The sequence below is a fragment of the Apium graveolens genome, unplaced genomic scaffold (genome assembly GCF_009905375.1).
Source record: "Apium graveolens cultivar Ventura unplaced genomic scaffold, ASM990537v1 ctg7422, whole genome shotgun sequence".
Classification (NCBI taxonomy): domain Eukaryota; kingdom Viridiplantae; phylum Streptophyta; class Magnoliopsida; order Apiales; family Apiaceae; genus Apium; species Apium graveolens.
In genome coordinates this window covers 38,686-47,298 of record NW_027420318.1, presented here as the reverse complement: position 1 = coordinate 47,298, position 8,613 = coordinate 38,686, and positions in this window count along the sequence as shown.

The following is an 8,613-nucleotide window of genomic DNA, read 5'->3' as shown; positions in this document are numbered from 1 at the left end:
AACTTTACCGCCTTCCCTACGTTTGCTCAGTTGAATATTAATTTCCATTGGATATTTGATAATTTTGCATTCACTAAGTAAAGCCTTATTGAGAAGAATTTTTTATTTATGTTGCTTGCTTTAACTCTATAAATATCTTTTATAGGTTCACTTTAAAACCCAATTAGTACGATAATATTCCAAGGTAATTCGTTTCAAAATTCTAGTTCATATGCCTCTTGAATTTGTTGATGTTACTAACATTATTACCCGTAATCATCAGATCAACATCTCCCTTGACATTTAGTATAAACTGTATGCTCATATGAACATTTTGCTAGTTTCAAGCAAAATCTTATAAGGTCTACTAGTTTATCGTCTTTTTTACCTTCATAAGTAACCTTCCTACTCTATCATATACCTACAAATAGCTGACATTTAACACCGTTGTTCCCATTTTGTAGTAATTGACTAAGACTTACAATGTTTCTAAAATGTTTCTAAATTTCTTCTCCATTTATGCTGGTACTGAATGAAGGAGGTCTTCACCACATATTTTTCCTCGATTGTCTCCCAAAGTTTTGATATTAGTCACAAATCCATTCAATTTGAACCAGAAAATTTATGGGTGCACACCTGTTTAAGGAGAATATCAAGGAATTAAGGAAGGATAGTTGATCCTAAAATCAAAATTAATTTCATCCTACTATGAATTTTGCTATTGATCAAAAATCGGGGCTCATGAATTTTAGTTGCAACGCATGAATCGGTACATGGATTTCTAGTTGTAACTTGCACGATAGTTTATGATTATAGACTACGTCATAGATGGCCATATGCTATATTTTTATAATGCAAAGATAACTTTCTGTTATAATTGCCCAAATTTTTAAGTAACTGCAATACTATAAAAATGATGTTACAATAGACACAAATCTTGTGTTGCAGCTCAGTTGTAGTGTTGCAATGTGCAACACTATTGAACAAGGCTGATGGAGATGGAGTAGAAGTAGGAGTAGTTCCATGTTTTTAGGTGCCACCTCTGTAGCTTTAGGTGTTTAAATTCAGGCAAGTAGTAAGTATTTTTTTTATTTTTTACGAAAAATATTTAGCATTCCGGGGGCTGAGTTGTTTTATATTTTTTTATAGTTAACGAAAAATCGATAAAATTCCATTTTTTTTAGTTTTCCACATTTTCAATTTTTAGCATTATATCCGTTTACTATAAATTAAAAATTGATAAACTAAATTGGACAAGTACAAGAAAAATAATAAAACATAACACTCACAATATTAAAAAAAACTTAAAACTCAAAATAATCCCTTATAATAAAAATTCGAAAATACAGTTTCGAACAAATAATTAAAAAATACATTTTCACTCAAAAATTTTAAATTCAATATTAAATTTAAATATTTTAGTTTAAAATATTAATTCAAAAATATCAAAATATAACTTCGAAAAAATATTTAAAAATTCATTTTTAAAAAAAAAATTAGAAAAATAAAACGAGGAAGAACTGTTACATTTAAAACAACGTCCTCCAGTTTCATTGCACTAGTCGCAATGAAACAATGTTGTAGGTGGCAGAAAGTATTTTTTTTATTTGTTACGTAAAATATTTAGCATTCCGGGGCTGAGTTGTTTTATATTTTTTTATAGCTAACGAAAAATTGATAAAATTTCATTTTTTTTAGTTTTCTACATTTTCAATTTTTAGCATTATATTCGTTTACTATAAATTAAAAATTGATAAGCTAAATTGGACAAGTACAAGAAAAATAAAAAAACATAAAACTCACAATATTAAAAAAAACATAAAACTCAAAATATTCCCTTATAATAAAAATTCGAAAATACTATTTCGAACAAATAATTAAAAAATACATTTTCACTCAAAAATTTTAAATTCAATATTTAAATTTAAATATTTTAGTTTAAAATATTAATTCAAAAATATCAAAATATAAGTTCGAAAAAATATTTAAAAATTTATTTTTAACAGAAAAAATAAAATTAAAAAAATAAAGCGAGGAATAACCGTTACATTTAAAACAACGTCCTACAGCAATGTTTCATTGCACTAGCCGCAATGAAACAATGTTGTAGGTGGCAAAGGATATTTTTTAAATTTTTTACGAAAAATATTTAGCATTCCGGGGGCTGAGTTGTTTTATATTTTTTATAGTTAACGAAAAATCGATAAAATTCTATTTTTTTTAGTTTTCCACATTTTCAATTTTTAGCATTATATCCGTTTACTATAAATTAAAAATTGATAAACTAAATTGGACAAGTACAAGAAAAATAAAAAAACATAACACTCACAATATTAAAAAAAACATAAAACTCAAAATAATCCCTTATATTAAAAATTCGAAAATACTATTTCGAACAAATAATTAAAAAATACATTTTAACTCAAAAATTTTAAATTCAGTATTTAAAATTAAATATTTTAATTTAAAATATTAATTGAAAAATATCAAAATATAAGTTCGAAAAAATATTTAAAAATTCATTTTTAACAAAAAAAATAAAATTAAAAAAATAAAGCGAGGAAGAACCATTACATTTAAAACAACGTCCTACAACAATGTTTCATTGCACTAGCCGCAATGAAACAATGCTTTTTTTATTTGTTACGAAAAATATTTAGCATTCCGGGGCTAAGTTGTTTTATATTTTTTTATAGTTAACGAAAAATCGATAAAATCCCATTTTTTTTAGTTTTCCATATTTTCAATTTTTAGCATTATATTCGTTTACTATAAATTAAAAATTGATAAACTAAATTGGTCAAGTACAAGAAAAATAAAAAAACATAAAATTCACAATATTAAAAAAAATATAAAACTCACAATATTCCGTTATAATAAAAATTCGAATATACTATTTCGAACAAATAATTAAAAAATACTTTTTCACTCAAAAATTTTAAATTCAATATTAAATTTAAATATTTTAGTTTAAAATATTAATTCAAAAATATCAAAATATAAGTTCAAAAAATTATTTAAAAATTCATTTTTAAAAAAAAATAAAATTAGAAAAATAAAGCGAGGAAGAAACGTTACATTTAAAACAACGTCCTCCGGCAATGTTTCATTGCACTAGCCGCAATTAAACAATGCTTTTTTTATTTTTTACGAAAAATATTTAGCATTCCGGGGTCTGAGTTGTTTTATATTTTTTTATAGTTAACGAAAAATCGATAAAATTCCATCTTTTTTAGTTTTTCATATTTTCAATTTTTAGCATTATATTCGTTTACTATAAATTTAAAATTGATAAACTAAATTGGACAAGTACTAGAAAAATAAAAAAACATAAAACTCACAATATTAAAAAAAACATAAAACTCAAAATATTCCCTTATAATAAAAATTCGAAAATACTATTTCGAACAAATATTTAAAAAATACATTTTCACTCAAAATTTTTAAATTCAATATTTAAATTTAAATATTTTAGTTTAAAATATTAATTCAAAAATATCAAAATATAAGTTCGAAAAAATATTTAAAAATTCATTTTAAACAAAAAAAATAAAATTAGAAAAACAAAGCGAGGAAGAACCGTTACAATTAAAACAACATCCTACTGCAATGTTTCATTGCACTATCTCCAATGAAACAATGTTGTAGGTGACAAAGGATATTTTTTTATTTTTTACGAAAAATATTTAGCATTCCGGGGGCTGAGTTGTTTTATATTTTTTTATAGTTAACGAAAAATCGAAAAAATTCCATTTTTTTTAGTTTTCCATATTTTCAAATTTTAGCATTATATCCGTTTACTATAAATTAAAAATTGATAAACTAAATTGGACAAGTACAAGAAAAATAAAAAAACATAAAACTCACAATATTAAAAAAAATATAAAACTCAAAATATTCCGTTATAATAAAAATTCGAATATACTATTTCGAACAAATAATTAAAAAATACTTTTTCACTCAAAAATTTTAAATCCAATATTAAATTTAAATATTTTAGTTTAAAATATTAATTCAAAAATATCAAAATATAAGTTCAAAAAATTATTTAAAAATTCATTTTAAAAAAAAATAAAATTAGGAAAATAAAGCGAGGAAGAAACGTTACATTTAAAACAACGTCCTCCGGCAATGTTTCATTGCACTAGCCGCAATGAAACAAAGTTGTAGGTGGCACAGGGTATTTTTTTTATTTGTTACGAAAAATATTTAGTATTTCGGGGCTAAGTTGTTTTATATTTTTTTATAGTTAACGAAAAATCGATAAAATTCCATTTTTTTTAGTTTTTCACATTTTCAATTTTTAGCATTATATTCGTTTACTATAAATTAAAAATTGATAAACTAAATTGGTCAAGTACAAGAAAAATAAAAAAACATAAAACTCACAATATTAAAAAAAATATAAAACTCACAATATTTGGTTATAGTAAAAATTCGAATATACTATTTCGAACAAATAATTAAAAAATATTTTTTCACTCAAAAATTTTAAATTCAATATTAAATTTAAATATTTTAGTTTAAAATATTAATTCAAAAATATCAAAATATAAGTTCAAAAAATTATTTAAAAATTCATTTAAAAAAAAAATTAGAAAAATAAAGCGAGGAAGAAACGTTACATTTAAAACAATGTCCTACAGCAATGTTTCATTGCACTAGCCGCAATGAAACAATGCTCTAGGTAGCAAAGGATATTTTTTTTTATTTTTTACGAAAAATATTTAGCATTCCGGGGGCGGAGTTGTTTTATATTTTTTTATAGTTAACGAAAAATCGATAAAATTCCATTTTTTTTAGTTTTCCACATTTTCAATTTTTAGCATTATATTCGTTTACTATAAATTAAAAATTGATAAACTAAATTGGACAAGTACGCGAAAAATAAAAAAACATAACACTCACAATATTAAAAAAAAACAAAAACTCAAAATAATCCCTTATAATAAAAATTCGAAAATACTGTTTCGAACAAATAATTAAAAAATATATTTTCACTAAAAAATTTTAAATTCAATATTAAATTTAAATATTTTAGTTTAAAATATTAATTCAAAAATATCAAAATATAACTTCGAAAAAATATTTAAAAATTCATTTTTAAAAAAAAAAATTAGAAAAATAAAACGAGGAAGAACCTTTACAATTAAAACAACGTCCTACAACAATGTTTCATTGCACTAGCCGCAATGAAACAATGGTGTAGGTGGCAAAGGATATTTTTTTTTATTTTTTACGAAAAATATTTAGAATTCCGGGGGCTGAGTTGTTTTATATTTTTTTATAGTTAACGAAAAATCGATAAAATTCCATTTTTTTTAGTTTTCCACATTTTCAATTTTCAGCATTATATCCGTTTACTATAAATTAAAAATTGATAAACTAAATTGGACAAGTAGAAGAAAAATAAAAAAACATAAAACTCACAATATTAAAAAAAATATAAAACTCACAATATTCAGTTATAATAAAAATTTGAATATACTATTTCGAACAAATAATTAAAAAATACTTTTTCACTCAAAAATTTTAAATTCAATATTAAATTTAAATATTTTAGTTTAAAATATTAATTCAAAAATATCAAAATATATGTTCAATAAATTATTAAAAAATTAATTTTTGACAAAAAAAATAAAGTAGAAAAAATAAAGCGAGGAGAAACCGTAAATTTAAAACAATGTCCTACAACAATGTTTCATTGCATTAGCCGCAATGAAACAATGTTGTAGGTGGCAAAAGATATTTTTTTTTATTTTTTACGAAAAATATTTAGCATTCCGGGGGCTGAGTTGTTTTATATTTTTTTATAGTTAACGAAAAATTGATAAAATTCCATTTTTTTTTAGTTTTACACATTTTCAATTTTTAGCATTATATCCGTTTACTATAAATTAAAAATTGATAAACTAAATTGGACAAGTACAAGAAAAATAAAAAAACATAACACTCACAATATTAAAAAAAAAATAAAACTCAAAATAATCCCTTATATTAAAAATTCGAAAATACTATTTCGAACAAATAATTAAAAAATATATTTTCACTCAAAAATTTTAAATTCAATATTAAATTTAAATATTTTAGTTTAAAATATTAATTAAAAAATATAAAAACATAAGTTCGAAAAAATATTTAAAAATTCATTTTTAACAAAAAAAATAAAGTAGAAAAAATAAAGCGAGGAGGAACCGTTACATTTAAAACAACGTCCCCCGGCAATGTTTCATTGCACTAGCGGCAATGAAACAGTGGTGTAGGTGGCAGAGGGTATGTTTTTTATTTGTTACGAAAAATATTTAGTATTCCGGGGCTAAGTTGTTTTATATTTTTTTATAGTTAACGAAAAATCGATAAAATTTCATTTTTTTTAGTTTTCCACATTTTCAATTTTTAGCATTATATCCGTTTACTATAAATTAAAAATTGATAAACTAAATTGGACAAGTACAAGAAAAATAAAAAAACATTAAACTCACAATATTAAAAAAAATATAAAACTCACAATATTCCGTTATAATAAAAATTTGAATATACTATTTCGAACAAATAATTAAAAAATACTTTTTCACTCAAAAATTTTAAATTCAATATTAAATTTAAATATTTTAGTTTAAAATATTAATTCAAAAATATCAAAATATAAGTTCAAAAAATTATTAAAAAATTAATTTTTGACAAAAAAAATAATGTAGAAAAAATAAAGCGAGGAGGAACCGTTACATTTAAAACAACGTCCTACACCAATGTTTCATTGCACTAGCTGCAATGAAACAATTTTGTAGGTGGCAAAGGATATTTTTTTTTATTTTTTACGAAAAATATTTAGCATTCCGGGGGCTGAGTTGTTTTATATTTTTTTATAGTTAACGAAAAATCGATAAAATTCCATTTTTTTTAGTTTTACACATTTTCAATTTTTAGCATTATATCTGTTTACTATAAATTAAAAATTGATAAACTAAATTGGACAAGTACAAGAAAAATAAAAAAACATAACACTCACAATATTAAAAAAACCATAAAACTCAAAATAATCCCTTATATTAAAAATTCGAAAATACTATTTCGAACAAATAATTAAAAAATACATTTTTACTCAAAAATTTTAAATTCAATATTAAATTTAAATATTTTAGTTTAAAATATTAATTCAAAAATATCAAAATATAAGTTCGAAAAAATATTTAAAAATTCATTTTAAACAAAAAAAATAAAATTAGAAAAACAAAGCGAGGAAGAACCGTTACAATTAAAACAACATCCTACTGCAATGTTTCATTGCACTATCTCCAATGAAACAATGTTGTAGGTGACAAAGGATATTTTTTTATTTTTTACGAAAAATATTTAGCATTCCGGGGGCTGAGTTGTTTTATATTTTTTTATAGTTAACGAAAAATCGAAAAAATTCCATTTTTTTTAGTTTTCCATATTTTCAAATTTTAGCATTATATCCGTTTACTATAAATTAAAAATTGATAAACTAAATTGGACAAGTACAAGAAAAATAAAAAAACATAACACTCACAATATTAAAAAAAATATAAAACTCAAAATATTCCGTTATAATAAAAATTCGAATATACTATTTCGAACAAATAATTAAAAAATACTTTTTCACTCAAAAATTTTAAATCCAATATTAAATTTAAATATTTTAGTTTAAAATATTAATTCAAAAATATCAAAATATAAGATTTAAAAATAATTTAAAAATACATTTTCACTCAAAAATTTTAAATTCAATATTTAAATTTAAATATTTTAGTTTAAAATATTAATTCAAAAATATCAAAATATAAGTTCGAAAAAATATTTAAAAATTCATTTTTAACAAAAAAATAAAATTAGAAAAATAAAGCGAGGAAGAACCGTTAAATTTAAAACAACGTCCTACAACAATGTTTCATTCCACTAACCACAATGAAACAATGCTGTAGGTGGCAAATGATATTTTTTTTATTTTTTACGAAAAATATTTAGCATTCCGGGGGCTGAGTTGTTTTATATTTTTTTTATAGTTAACGAAAAATCGATAAAATTCCATTTTTTTTAGTTTTCCACATTTTTCAATTTTTAGCATTATATCCGTTTACTATAAATTAAAAATTGATAAACTAAATTGGACAAGTACAAGAAAAATTAAAAAACATAAAACTCACAATATTAAAAAAAATATAAAACTCACAATATTATGTTATAATAAAAATTCGAATATACTATTTCGAACAAATAATTAAAAAATACTTTTTCACTCAAAAATTTTAAATTCAATATTAAATTTAAATATTTTAGTTTAAAATATTAATTCAAAAATATCAAAATATAAGTTCAAAAAATTATTAAAAAATTAATTTTTAAGAAAAAAAATCAAGTAGAAAAAGTAAAGCGAGGACGAACCGTTACATTTAAAACAACGTCCTCCGACAATGTTTCATTGCACTAGCCGCAATGAAACAGTGTTGTAGGTGGCAGAGGGTATTTTTTTTATTTTTTACAAAATATATTTAATATTCCGGGGCTGAGTTGTTTTATATTTTTTATAGCTAACGAAAAATCGATAAAATTCCATTTTTTTTTAGTTTTCCACATTTTCAATTTTTAGCGTTATATTCGTTTACTATAAAT